The 15,464-nt window shown below is 33.9% G+C and overlaps 1 protein-coding gene across 3 annotated transcripts in view; it reads left to right on the top strand.

The window, feature by feature from the left end:
- Galnt13 (polypeptide N-acetylgalactosaminyltransferase 13) overlaps positions 1-15,464 on the top strand; it is a 497,787-nt gene that overhangs the window by 138,434 nt on the left and 343,889 nt on the right. The gene's annotated exons all lie outside the window — the stretch shown is intronic.

The following is a 15,464-nucleotide window of genomic DNA, read 5'->3' as shown; positions in this document are numbered from 1 at the left end:
TCCTGCTTGTATTCAGTGCCTGGGAGCTGTCCCTGAGATTTTTTTTTTTTGCTCAAGGCCAACACTCTACCACTTGAGCTGCAGCTCCAATTTTGATTTTTATTTTTTGATGGTTAATTGGAATTAAGAGTATGATGGACTTTCCTGCTTCATGGGCTTCAAATAGACATTGTCAAGTAAGCCTCCCAAGTAGCTGGGCTGGTGTTGTCTTACAGTTTAAGTCTGTATATAGAAGCAGAACTTAGGTGATTTGAAGCACCATCTCTTAATTTTTTATTTCATTCTTCCTGATAATTAGTTATCCATTAAGACATAATCTGGTCTTGTGAATATGCAATGGACAGTGGTCAGAATTAAGAGACAGACATGTGAACTGTGATTCTGCTACTTAATAAGCATATTGCCTTTGCTTATACTTTTATGAAATGCAAGTCCTTATTGACATATGATACTGTAGTTCCTGCAGTGTTTTGAACATTAAATTTTGTGCATGTGTAGAAATTTAACTTTTATCTGCTATATAAATTTTACATGTAATTACTCAGCTTCTATCTGTAGTTTGATTATGATTTTATGATCTTTCATGTATACAGTGTATGCTTTTTGAAATCACTTTACTGAATGGTTTATCTACCATTATCTCACTCATGTAGTTGCTCATTAAGTAATCATTAATATTCAATGCCCACTACATATCCTATCAGATGCCTGTGAGTACTGGGCCTGGGTAGCCATATGAGATATGATTCTTTTCTCAATTGAGTCTTTGTTATATACAGACAGATATACACATATACATGCATGTAACACATACATTTCCAGTAATTTAAATGTTGTGAGTCTTGGAAAACTAAAAGAACTGAATACATCTAAGTAAAATATGAACATGTCAAATCAAGGAGATTAGTTTAGCCAGGTGCCTGCTGCTCACACTTATAATCCTTGCTAATCAGGAGGCTAAGAGCTAAAGGTTGCTGTTCAAAGCAATCCTGAGCAGGGAGGTTCATAAGACTCATCTCTAATTAACCTCCAGAATACCAGAAGTAGTACTGTGGCTCAAATGGTAGAGTGCTGGCCTTGAGCTAAAGAGCTCAGGTACAGTGAGTGCTCAGGCCCAAAGTTCAATCCCCATAACCAAAAAAAATTTAATTTGCAGTCCATTAAAGCCTAAACTAAAAATGTTGAAATCTAATACATCATTTGAATGCCACTTAGGCATTGACATTTGGGTGCATTACATAGAATATGCTCAAATTAACGAATATTTTTATTGGGATGCAGTAATTTATTGGGTACACAAGGAGCTATACGTACTTGGACAGATTTTTAACATCTATACTTAATTATCTTCTCTTGTAGTATATTAATCATTCACTTGTAGTTATAAATGGTAAAGTATTACCTGTACATTCTTTGAAGGAATGTCTGAGACAGGATTTGTTCAATATTTATATTATTTTACAATTAATTTTTATCATATTACTTAGCCATGGAGACTTCTTTTTGCTTTTTTATACATCAAAGAGTTAACTGGAAATATTTTCCTCTTAAAATAATTATTGAACTGAAGTAAAAAAAATGATTTAATCAGCATGTTATAGGAAAAGTTAGCAAACTGAAGACATTTTTATTTTAAACAAATGTGTCAATATTTTCTTTCAATGCTTCCTAACTCAAACTTATCCATTATTATTCACAAAATGCTCAGATCCTGTAGACAATACCACGTGGTACTTTGGTATTATAATTCAGCTGTCATCTTGTTCTTTTGTTAAAAAAAAGGAAAGGTCAAATGAAATATGACTCATTCTAGAACTGAATAGAATTTACCCATACACTCTTGATATTTCTAGACTTGTTATTTTACTTGTTTTCACAATAAATAGATTTTGTACTTACAAGTCTATCTTCTGAGAAATCTGGACTTTTCTGTCTTTTTTAAAATATTTTTTGGCTGGATAGAGCATTTTATTTGCTTATTTTTAAATTTTATTTTCAGGGTGATATATAGATAGATTATAGTTAATTTTATATGGTAGTGAGTACATTATCTCTTGAACATTGTTACCCCTTCCCATGTTTTTCTTCCACTTTCCCTCCTCCCACCCTTTCCCAAGTTGTAAAGTTCGAATCCAACATTTTATCCTGTGAATATCACTGTTAAAATGGAGAGAGGAATAGGGGATGATAATGTGGTCATAAAATCAATGCATATTTTAAAACAATTTATAACAATCGCGGGAGGGTGGACTGGAATGGATCAGGAAGAATAATGAAAAGGGTGACATTGGCAAGATATATTCATAAACTGTTTTGTTGAGTGACAATTCATTTATGCAAATACTAAAAGATAATAATAAAATAGGAGGAAAAGAATTAGGATGGGTGAAAAATTAAGGATTGCAGTGCATTCCAATCATCTTAACAAACAAATGATGTTCAGAATGAGAATGAAGTCAACATAAAGGGTAGAAGAGAAATTTACAGCTGTGAGAAAGTAAAACCTCAGATTTGAGGAGCTTAGAAAGTGTCTTTTTTAATTTTTAAAGTAAAGAGAAAAATTTCTTGATAGATCTAAAAATGTAGATTTTTCTATGCCTTTCAATTGTACACTTTTACCTTAGGAAATGTTCTGTAGTTTCCTTTCTGGGTAAATATTATGTCAGGATCAATCAAAACCAATGTAAATGGAGTGTTAAATTATAGGTAAGAAGAAAATTGTGCCATGAGTTAATTTATATGAATTATCCGGATGCCATGAAACCTATTGACAAGAGAGAAGTTCAGAATTCTTTTAGGCTGACTAATTCTTTTGAAAGAACAGCTAGCTAGCTAGTTAGCTAGCAATGTAATGAATGTAAAAAGATGTACAGATTCTAGTATATTTTCTCTTATGATACAAAATAAAATTTGCATGCAATTTTAGAAATATGAAAAATAATAATTCTTTTTGAAATAATCATGATATTGGAGGTGAGGTTTAAAATAAGCTTTTAGTACACATGTAGACTTATTTTGTGTCATTTATTTCTGTGCTATTGTAACACCAACTAAAATAGAAATGAACCTATGATTCATTCTTTCTCCAGCACAAGGTTGTATCTAATCAAAAACTGCTTTGTAGGCAATGTTATAATCATTTAAAAAGTACACAATTATAGCTAAATTTTCATTCTTGTTTATGAATTATTTTTGTCTATTCCAAATGCATATCTGTTGACTACTCTAGCCCTTTGTGATATATATATATCAACACATATTTGAATTTCATTACATATTTGATAGATACATAAATGAAAATGTATTAAAAATGCCTATTGTATGACATCACAGGAAAGGAAACTTCTTTCTTAACAGATATTTATTTCTGCCTCCTGTGTTTGGGAGACAGTATTTGCTCCTGAAAATGCTCTGTTCATTTTAGTCAGGTGGAAAGCTGTTGGCCAACTACAAATTCCAGAGAATCGTGTGTGCTTTTGTTACATGGTCAGATACCACCCTGGACATAGTTATATAATCATACAACACAAATAATCTCCATAATTCTGGAGATAAGTCTTTTGTTTAGGTGCCATTTCAGCTAAAATCTAATATTGTATTAATCATGTGAAACAGCAGGAATGGTATATGCAATGACCCTGTGATAGAACTGTTAGGTTTTGTTGTTGTTTTAAGAAAGTGAAAGCTAAATGTGGAAAATTAACTGTTGACTCTGGGTACAGAGAGAAGTGACTAAGGTGCTGGATGCATAACTTCTAAACTTTTTGCTTTGGTAGTAATTTTGATATCAAAAAGCAAAGCGCACAGTGGAGGAAAAGTGTAAACCAAAGGAAAGAGTAATAAGAGCCAATGTCATTTAGAATCCATGTCTTGTATTATTACTGGGTAGCTTTGAAACAAATATTTCTGAAGTTCCTAGTCTTTCCTGTAAGAATGGTATGCATACATCCATATATAGAAAGAGACATAATTCTTTCACAAATAAGATTGTATGAAACAATGAAATCAATAGTTATAGGATCTTACTCTTAGATTTATAGGCCTCCAGAACTTAAGAAAAGGCAGTGAAAACACTTATCAAAAAGTGTAATGCGCTGGGAATTTGGCCTAGTGGTAGAGTACTGGCCTAGCATGCACTAAGACTCGGGTTCGATTCCTCAGTACCACATGCATAGCAAAAAGCTGGAAATGGTGCTGAGGTTCAAGTGGTAGAGTGCTAGCCTTGAGAAAGTCCAAGGACAGTGCTCAGGCCCTGAGCCCAAGCCCAGAGCTGGCAAAAAAAAAAAAAAAGAGAGAAAGAGAAAACTAAAGTTTTGGGGCCGGGAGTTTGGCCTAGTGGTTAAAGTGCTTGCCTAGCATGCATGAAGACCCAGGTTTGATTCCTCGGTACCACATATGTAGTAAAAGCTGGAAGTGGTGCTGAGGCTCAAGTGGTAGAGCTCTAGCCTTGAGAAAGTGCAAGGACAGTGCTGAGGCCTCTGAGCTGAAGCCCAGGACTGGCGAGGGGGGGGGGAGTATAATGCATAAATAATAGAATAGGACTGATTAAGACACAATGTATATGTCAATCAAATAGCAATTAAATGTTTATCCTGCACAGAAAGAGATAGAAACTCTAATTCTCCTTTCTGAAATTTGAAATTTATGTATGTGATGTCATTGCAAACCTATGCCTATACATACACAAAAGTAGTAAGATGAATAGGATCTGTGCTTGAGTGAATGTAAAAGGCTTGATAGGAGATCAGATTTCAATTATATTTTCTAAATAGGGTGATGTCTATTATTAATAAACATGTGGGAAGAAGGAAAGAGATGTTCATGACAAATGCATAAAGCTGAAACCATAAAAGTAAGAATCAGTAAAATGTGTGAAGTTAACAGATTAATTTCCTGACTAGAACATGTTCAGTATAGAACATCTAAAACTTTGTTTGGAAGCAACCTTGGCAAAGTATGTAAATGTACTACCTCTTGGTCTATAAATTACAAGAAAAAAACCTAATTCAATTTGAGTTACTATTCTACAGAGCTAGCTAAAGTATACTCCTTTAAACCGTAGTATAATTTATATAAAATGTTAAACTTTGCATATCTTGGAAGTACCTTACATAGTATTACTTTAAAAATACTAAAATAATCATTTTAAAAGTTATTTTTGAGCCAGGAGATGATAGCTCATGCCTGTATTCCTAGCTACTCAGGAGACTAAGATCTGAGGATTGCAGTTCAAAGCCAGCCAGATCACAAGATGTCCATGAGACTTATATCTAATTTACCAACAGGAAACCAGAAGTGACACTGTGACACAGTGGCAGAGCACTAGCCTTGAGCTGAAGCACTCAATGACAATGCCCAGGCCCAGAGTTCAAGCCCCATGACTGATGAAAGAAGGAAAGAAAGAAAGGAAGGAACGAAGGAAGGGAGGAAGGAAGGAAGGAACAAAGGAAGGAAGGAAGGAAGGAAGGAACGAAGGAAGGAAGGAAGGAAGGAACGAAGGAAGGAACGAAGGAAGGAAGGAAGGAAGGAAGGAAGAAAGAAGGAATAGAAACAAAGATATTTTTGCTATTTTGAAAGTAAGCAATTTTCTTGCTTTGTAATATTATTTTTATCATATTCTCAATTTCATTTTCAATTGATAGTGAACAAAAAGTAAAAATCTATAATAATATACACTTTATTACAAGAATCTTGAAGACAGTAAAATAGTGATTTGATTTTATTGAATTATAAAAACTACTTTTTCACTGATTTTAATGGCTCTTATTTAGCCAGATATCAATTTTGCCATGCCGTTAAATAGTTTCATTTAATTTTTTTATTTCTATTTTCTATGGAGTATTTTTAAGATGTCTGATACCTGTAATAATTCGTTGATTTTAAATGTTAGTGTAGCAGTGTTGTTAATATACTCCTGTTCATTTTATATATAAATCATAGTATGCCAAGAAGTTAAGTAATATTAAGGGCTTTTATATCTATGAAAAACATGTATTATGCTTCTAATCAATATGCCATTCATAGAGAAATAAACCTTATTGATTTTCTTAATCATACATTTAATAAATATCTCTGTAGGGGACTTTCACTGAAATTTGCTGGGAATATATGGATGAAATAATGTTAAAATCTTCAAAAGACTCAAAATAATGGTAGCAATATTTTCTCTGTCAATATGAAGCTGTACAAAATATTGTAGGGTTATGAGAAAAGTAAAGTCAACAAATGTCTCTGAGAATAGTGTCTGAAAAGCCTTAAATTTCTGAAAGAAACTGCTTGCTAGTGCCTCACTCTGGAAATCTTAGCTACTCAAGAGACTGAAAACCATCATTTGAAGCTAGCCCAGTCAACTCTTATCTCCAATTAAATAACCAAAAACTCTGGAATTACAGCTGTGGCTCAAGTGGTGGAGTGCTAGCACAAAAGCTCAGGGACAGTGCCCAGACCCTAAGTACAAGCCCTATTACTGGCAAAAAAAAAAAAAAATCTGAAAAAGTACAGCAAGAGCACCTGAGGTGAAAGATCTTTCTGTACCAAAGTGAAAGCTCTTTCTGTACCAAAACTAGGAGCTTTCAACTTCGGTCAAGTTGCTGGATTATATTGCATGGCTTAATAATGACATAGAAATGGGTAATGATTCTCCCTAGGTCAGGGTAGGCTTAGTCATTCTGGTATATAGCTATAGTTTGTTTTAAAAGGACAGAGTGACAAAAAGAGGGTGTTGGGACATAAACACAATGAACTAGGTAAGAGATTATGACTAATATGGTAAAGGAAAAGGAAGGGATAGCTAAGGAGTATCTAAGCAGTCAATTTAGTAGATTTCATGAACAGTTGGAAGTGTGTAGAATAAATCAGGAATAAGGAAGATTATTTTATATTTGTCTTGTCTACCTGAATTCTTAAGGAACCTTGGGAACAGAGAACATCACTTTGGAGGAAATAATATTCTGTGAATCACAGTTAATCTGAAGTAACTGAGAAATATGTGCTAAGATAGAGCACATGCAATTATAGTTCTGGTATTACCCAGTTGGTAAGTGTAACTTGGAGTGAGTGGATTTTACCAAGGTCTTAAAACATGAGATGTGTTATAGTAGGCTCAAGATATAATATGGCAATCTATTCTTATTAGTGTTATGCTGTGACAATAATGAGGAGATGCATATTAACTGAATTTAATATGTGTTGTTAGGGTAACATGTATATTGATTTTTTCATGGGTCAATAGAATGAAGCCAAATTTTATTAATGAAATAAATAGAATAATTAAGAGTTGACATGCCTCTTAATTGGAGGAACATTTAGAAAAAAAGGAAATGAAATTGCAATAAAATTTAATTTCATATTTAATGAACTGTCATGGCTTCCAATTAGGGTAGAATGAAATGGGTGATTTTCATTAATTTCTAAATCTATGACTTTGGTTATTGTTGAAGAAATAGGAGAACACTAGTGTGACTCAAATGAGAATCAAAAGGAAGTTTATGTGACCCAGGCCAGTAATTGTATTAGTGATTGATATGTGTTTAGAATATGTTGTGTCTATGTTAAAGAAAGTTTGGACAAATGGGACTGCATTAAACTGCAGAGCTCATGTATGGCAAAGGACATAGCTAGTAAGTTAACTAAAAAGCCCACAGAGTGGAAGATCTTCACTAACCATAAAACCGACAATGACTCTTATCTAAAATATACCTACAGTTAAAAAGATTGAATCTCTCAAAAACAAATCCTCAAAGGAAAACCATCCCATTAAAAGGTGGACTAAAGAATTAAAGAGAGACTTCTTTGAAGAGGAAATAAGACACATGAAGAAATGTTCCACATCTCTGGCCGTACAAGAAGTGCAAATCAAAACAACTTTGAGATACGACCTCAATCCAGTTGGAATAGCCATTATCAAGGAATCTGATAACAGCAGATGCTGGTGTGGATGTGGCCAGGAGGGAATGCTACTTCAACTGTTGGTGGGAGTGTAAACTTGGTCATCCACAATGGAAAGCAGTATGGCAATTCCTCAAAGGCTAAACATAGAGCTCCCCTATGCCCCATCAATGCCACTCCTTGCCATTTACCCAAATGTCCAGAAATAAGGAACTAGCCCAGAGATGTTCACTGAAGCATTATCTACCATAGCTAAACTATCAAACCAACCCAGATGCTCTTCAGTAGATGATCAAATCAAGATGATGTGATACTTTATACTCAATGGAATTCTATGCTGCCATCAGAAAGAATGACATTGGCCCGTTCATAAGGAAATGGAAAGACTTGAAAAAAAATCATATTCACTGAAGCATTATCTACCATAGCTAAACTATCAAACCAACCCAGATGCTCTTCAGTAGATGATCAAATCAAGATGATGTGATACTTTATACTCAATGGAATTCTATGCTGCCATCAGAAAGAATGACATTGGCCCGTTCATAAGGAAATGGAAAGACTTGAAAAAAAATCATATTAAGTGAAGTAAGCCAGACCCAAAGGAGCATAGGCTCAATGATTTCCCTCATTTGTAATGATTAGTACACATCTAGGACTCTCCAAGCAGAGGATTACAATAGCTAGGATTTGGAAACAAGAGGTTTATCTTGTGTGATTGTTGTTCTTAATGTACTATGCTATTTCTCTTCTCTTCTTTTTTGCCGTTATGTTTAATCTCATGTTGTTGCTATATATCACTTTGTTAGCTGGTATATTTTATATACATTTATTTGTTTATTTGAAATAGGGAAGAGAAGGGGAAACAGGATGAGTGGAAAGGACTGGAGGAGAGAAATGGGGACAAAATCTTGAGAAGGGGTGTCAATGTGCAAGAAGTAATGCACATACTACCTGAGGAATGTAACTAATACCTCTATACATCATCAAACAATAAAATAATATATGTATATATAAGAAAATGTTGCTGTCTACATGTTTTATTTCTACTTAATCTTGTCTCCAGTTAACTAAGAAAATATCTACAAAAATGCTCTTCTAAGAAAATGCTTATTTCTTACCTTTACTTCAGTCATCTTTCTATTTGGTGTTTTTCTGTTCTGCCTGTCTCTCATCTTTATCTCAGTTTTTGCTGACCTGCTGTGTGGTCCAGTAGCACCAATTGCTTCAGAAGAAGATGGGCACATACATTCTTACAGTTACAAATCTGTTTTCTTGGTAGACATAGAGAAGTAGTTTTTGAATTGTGCAAAAATATTGCAGTCCTGTCACACCTGTGCATTTGAGAAATAACAGCAATAGCAAACTAGGTAATTAAAAAACAAGCCTTAACTTAAGTAGACAAATTGTAGTATGTAATTAACATCTGTATTCTTTGATGTAGAGATTCAATACACTTTTATTGTCATGGCCTTTTTGACATGGAAGCTTGTTTCTCAGTGTCTGGGAGAGTCTTTCCATTTTCATCTGTCTTACTGAGAAGCATTACAGAAGTTTCCATGAGAGCTTGAAATATTGACCCAAGTAGATAGGTTATCTCACCTTTTAGATTTCCAACCCGTGTACCAACTGGAGATGTTCCTTAACTATGTTATAGAATACCATTCTTAGTTAAACTACCTTTTGATCATCTAAGCAAATGCCATAGGCAGATTAAGCCCTATGTCTTTTTAGGATTTGTTCTTGTTATATATTATGGATTTAATTATGTTTCCTCCAAACACATATGTTGACATAATACTACCCATATTTCACAAACAAAACCCACGTACACATTGATGAAGAAGGTGTAGCTTCCAGAACTATGAGACATTAATTTCTGTTGGATAAGCAAGTCAGACATTGTTTCTCTTGAACAAATTCCAAGAAATCTTCAAAGTGGGAATACTTTTCTAAGTAACAGTTTTTTCATTCTCAATTATATTAAATATTTATAGTTTTTGTTTGGTTGATATTAATATTTTATTTTAAATATGCTACTTATAGTTAGATTTAATCATCTAATTCATTTCTCTGTAACACTCATTAAACTTTACTTAGTGTTTTTACGTATGACATTTTGGAGTTCTATAATGGTAGTTATACAAATGTAATAAATTACATCACCCTTTTGGCCTATGAATGGATAAAGCCTTGACAAGTGAAGAAGAAAATGATGGAAGTGATATTTAATTTTACAAATTCTGACTCTAGAACCCACGTTCTAGTGGTACCTCAGATTCTCTGTTGGATAAGCTTTTACCATGTTTGTTGTTGTGAAAATGAACTGTGCTTCCTTATCATGACATTTAGTCTTCCCTTATTGAATCAGTAATATTGATAGAGGCTACCAAAATTTTTGCTCCTTTTTTTCCTTCTTCTTGTTGCAAACTCACACTCTTTGTTTCTTTCCATTTGCTGTTGCAAATGGCAGACAATTTAAATATGAGATAACTTTGAATTATAAATCTACATGTTATTAGTTAAATATCAGGTAAAGTAAAATGTTAAAAGATTTTAGTCATATTTAACATGTGTGTAAGCATATTTTTACATCTATAAAAACATGCATGGTATTGATTTTAAATATTTAGGGTTTTTTGTGGTCGTTTTATACATACAATCAGCTACAAGTGTGTCAGTATAGTACCAAGTATATGAATGCATTGTAGAGATGATTGAAAGTCATGTCTCATTTGTTTTGAGAATCAAAATTTAGTGTTTTAGGTCTGTTTAATGGCTTAGACAGGGGGAGTCATGTCCTTCCTCCCTCAGAACATAGTACATTATAAACTCCAAATTAAGTTACAGTTTTGAAAACTTGTAGAGCCTTGTGTGGGCTAATGATATTGCCCAGATAAGACCATATGAGCTGTCTTACCACATAGTGGATCTCTGGTTGTCTTAGTGGAAATCAGAAGATAATGCCAAGTAGACAACAAAACCGCAGAATGTCCTTCTCTCAGGGTTACATGTTAAATTTCTCTCTTGTTTAAGTCTCAATTACTAAAATAAATAGGTGGTGAAATATTACCCTAACGGTTGAAAGTGTAAGCCTTTAACAGTTAATTATTTATCAAGGTTCAAGTCTTTAAATAATCTATTTCATTAGGCTTTTCTTCTTTTGAAACAGAGTAAATACACTTATTTAAAAAACAGATGTTTATTTTTACATTATATTTATATTATCTTTAGTTGTACAAAGCAGTAGTCAGTAACCAAAGTACATATACATCTTGATTGGACTCACCCATTTCATCAGTTTCCACCCTTCTTTCCAATCTCTCCCCTTCATTTTCCTAGATTCATTAGATGTATATTGAATATTGAAGAGAATGGAAAATTCAGCCATATTATTCAATGCATAACCTATAAATATAGGAAAATTAATGAGAGAGGTAGGTTTGAGAGGAATAGAGAGAATGATGAAAGGGAAGATATTGATGTACTCATAACCTGACTTATGAAATTGTAACTTCTCTTTACAACTACTTACTAGAAAAGGTTTTGAAAACATGCATTAGCTGGATGCTATAAAATGTGCAAATACTTTCTTTTCTTGAAACTGTCATGAGTGTCACTCTGGCATGTCAGTTATGCACTGTTTTGAACATGTGATGATTTTCTATTTAATAAGTTATGAAAGAGGGGCCAGAGTGTGAACTAGTGGTTTAGTGCTTGCCCAGCATGCACGAAGCTCTGGATTCCATTCCTCTATACAACATACAATGAAAAATTCAGAAGTGGTGCTGTGGCTCAAGGGTCAGAGTGCCTTGATAAAGTCCAAGAAAAAAGAAAAAAAGAAAAAGGAAAAAGAAAAGGTATGAAAGAAATGTGGGGAAAAATAGCATCAGCTGGGTGAGGTGGCTCATGCCTCTAATCCTATCTACTTAGGAGGCTGAAATCTGAAGATCAAGATTCAAAATTGGCCTGGCACAAAAAGACTTGAGATTCTTATTTCCAATTAACCTCTAGAAAATGGGCAGTGGGGCTTGGCTCAAGGGTGGTGCGGAAGCTTTTCCCCAGGCCAAATTCAAGCCCCATGACCCACAAAACAACAACAACAACAAAATATCATGCTGGAAGTACTCCATTATCTGATCTCAGTCTGCTTTCCCAGGCCATCACTTACAACATCTTCACACTGTTTTAACTATCTCAGAGTATTTTCCCTGTATCCTGACCCAGCCCCATTTTTGTCATACATTTTATGTAAAAGGCCTTGGATATACAAGCACCATTTTGGCTATCATTCTATGAATGACTAGCTGAAATATAGACATTCCTGAGATTTTTCTTATTAACCCATTTAACTTTTTTTGCCTTTTAAAAATTGCTCAGTGGATGGGCTGGGAGTTTGGCCTAGTGGTTAAAGTGCTTGCCTGCAATGCACGAAGACCCGGGTTCGATTCCTTGGTACCACATATATACAAAAAAGCCAGAAGTGGTGCTGAGGCTCAAGTGGTAGAGTTCTAGCCTTGAGAAAGTCCAAGGACAGTGCTCAGGCCCTGAGCTCAAGTCCAGGACTGCAAAGAAAAAAAAATTGCTCAGTGGGCTGGGAGTTTGGCCTCATGATAGAGTGCTTGCCTAGCATGCACAAAGACCTGGGTTTGATTCCTCAGTATCATATACTTAGAAAAAAGCCAGAAGTGGTGCTGTGGCTCAGGTGGTAGAGCTATAGCCTTGAGACTGCCCAAGGACAGTGCTTAGGCCCTGAGGTCAAGCCCCAGGACTGGATAAAATAATTGCTCAGAATATTATTGCATTTCTTTGTAAACTTTCTTTTTCTTTTTTTAATATAGCTATTAGTTAGCAACAGCTTAGGAGCATTTACTTCCCAAATACATTGTATAATGGCTTATACTTTAGATTTTAACAAAATCATATTTAAAGACACTGAAAAGTTTGAATCTCAGTCAGATATTGATGATTCATGCCCATAATCCTACCTACTCAGGAGGCTGAGATCTGAGGATTATTATTCAAAGCCAGACCACATAGGAAAGTCCAAGAGACTCCTATCTCCAATAAACTACTCATAAAAAGCTGCAAGTGGTGCTGTGGCTCAAGTAATAAAGTGCTAGCCTTGAATACAAAGAGGCTTAGGGACAGAAGTCAGACCCAGAGTTCAGCTCCAGGATGGAGGATGGGGGGAGGGGCATAGTTTCAATCTGAGTTGACATTTCATGAAGACCCAAATGGAGGGTCATTTGCAATTGCAGATTCTTTCAGTTTTCTAATGCCCTCTTGCCATTTCATTTTATAATTTCCCTTTTCTTTAGAAAATGTAGAGTGTATCTGTTCTACTGTGTTTTGGTTAGTGATAAATACTTTTCCCAAAGTTGACACACCTTGCTATTATTGTGCCTAAAATAAACATCAGGCTTTTGACTTCTCTTTCTCCTTTTATCACTTTCTAGTCTGAGGAACCCTGACTTATTTATTCTTCCTTTATTTTTATTTACAATACTTTCCTTTTTGTGCTTCCTCCCTCTGCATATAAATATAACTGTACACAAAACTGTATTTTAATACATTCCACTTTAATATTATCTTTTGAAACTTTATGATACCAATAGGAAGTTTTGCACACATTTTTATTAGCATGTTATAGGATCATGTTATTGGTTTCATTTTTTGTATTTTTCTAAATCTCAGAATATTTTTTATGCTTTTACTTTTATTTGAATGCTTTCTGAACAAGTGTGTTGTGAATTTCAAATAATCCATTCTAGTCTCATGCTCTGAAGGGACATTCCTTGCCTCTGTTATTATTCATATGAAGAACAAAGATAGAAGGATGAAAGGAATATAAATTCCACCATAGATGTTACTGCCAACTGAATACTTATTCTAATATCAAACAATTTATTTATGAAATATATTTCATTTTACTTAAATATACTGAATAATGTCCACTTTCATTTAAAAATAACTTACAAATCCTATATACAGGATGCATAAATATCTTTGAAAATTATTTCTTCTCTTTGTAAATATTCTCAAAATTGATAATTCCCTTTCTTTGCTGACTACCTTGATTCAGACAGGTGCGTGGGTGACTTCTCTTTTGTTCAAAACCTCCCTGAAGAAACTCATTCTAGTCTCAACAGAGCAGTGATTGTGTAGGTAGGGAAAAAAATCCAATTGACAATAAAATTACTCATAGAAATTTCTTCACAGAAAGCTTTATGAAATGAAAACTGCATCCATAATAAAATATCTAAGAAACTGTAAATTATAAACTCACCTTAAAATCTTTTTTAATGTTCTTCATGATTTGAGTGGGCTACAAAAGTTGTTCATTGTTGCATTCTATTGGTAAAATGTGATATGGACTTATTTTTATGAGAAGTGTAAGAATTTCTGTCAAAATCTTATGTATATAACAAATCTATATTTGACCATGAGTCTAAATACTGGTTCACTAATTACTACGTAAAGATCTATCTATTAAGGATTCCTTTCACAAATAAATAGGAGATTTTTTTGTCATATAAATGCTTATTTTGCTACTGGCATTTTGTAAATACAACAATCACTTTGAAGTGATGATTATTTGTATCAGCAATATATTAACTGAAATATGGTAGATTCAAGGGAGAACTCAAATAGTATACTTCTTTAGAAAATCATAGTCTAAGCTCAGCAAAATAAAACACCAGATAGTAGGCACTCAAAACATGTTGGGGTGAGGGGGGAGTAAGAGTTTGGCCTAGTGGTAAAGTGCTTGCCTACCATGCATAAAGACCCTGGTTGAATACCTCAGTAATATAATATATGTATATATATATATATATATAGTGGTATCATATGACATTGAAGTATGAGGCCTGGTAGTATTCATTGAAAAATTGACATGCACCACAGCATCAAGAGTTTTCATATTGCTATTGCATATAGCATGACAATCAATAAGAATATCCACTGTATGGTTGAAGAAAAGAGAGGTTAGAAATTACTAAGTCATAAGATTGGTGAGAAAACATTAATAGGAATTCTAGGGCATTTTAAGCAAATGTAGTCTTAAGATTCTATTTTGAATGAAAAAGAACTATAGTATGAGTTTAGAAGTACAACATTGTCTAAATTTTGAAAGGACTTTACTTACCACTGTGTTAAGATTAGAATTTTTAGGAGATAGTCATTATCATGAACCAGGAAAGATAATATTGTTGCTTAGTATTTTGGGAGACAGTAGGGTGGGATGAATGAGGTTGAATTCCATTTTGAAGTCACAGCCAATAGTTGTTACTTGTAAGAAGCTTATTACACATGAGACAAAAAGACAAAAATAAGAGCAAAGGGCGAGTGGCTTGTGTAGCATAATATTAATCTAGCAGTCATATAGCACTGGGCTCAAACCCCAAAATTGTAAAAAAAAAAATGAATCTTAGGAATCAAGCATGATGCTTACTAATGAAGTTACCAATAACTGAGGCAAATAATTTATCATCTTTCAAGATAAGCAAGCTAACATATATTCATTGGTAGACATGGGGTAGTTTTGAAGTAGACTATAAACAGAAATTTGGATG

This window comes from Megascapheus bottae, chromosome 12, assembly GCF_031878675.1.
Source record: "Megascapheus bottae isolate mThoBot1 chromosome 12, mThoBot2.hap1, whole genome shotgun sequence".
Taxonomy (NCBI): domain Eukaryota; kingdom Metazoa; phylum Chordata; class Mammalia; order Rodentia; family Geomyidae; genus Megascapheus; species Megascapheus bottae.
This window is presented reverse-complemented; position numbering and strand designations above follow the sequence as displayed.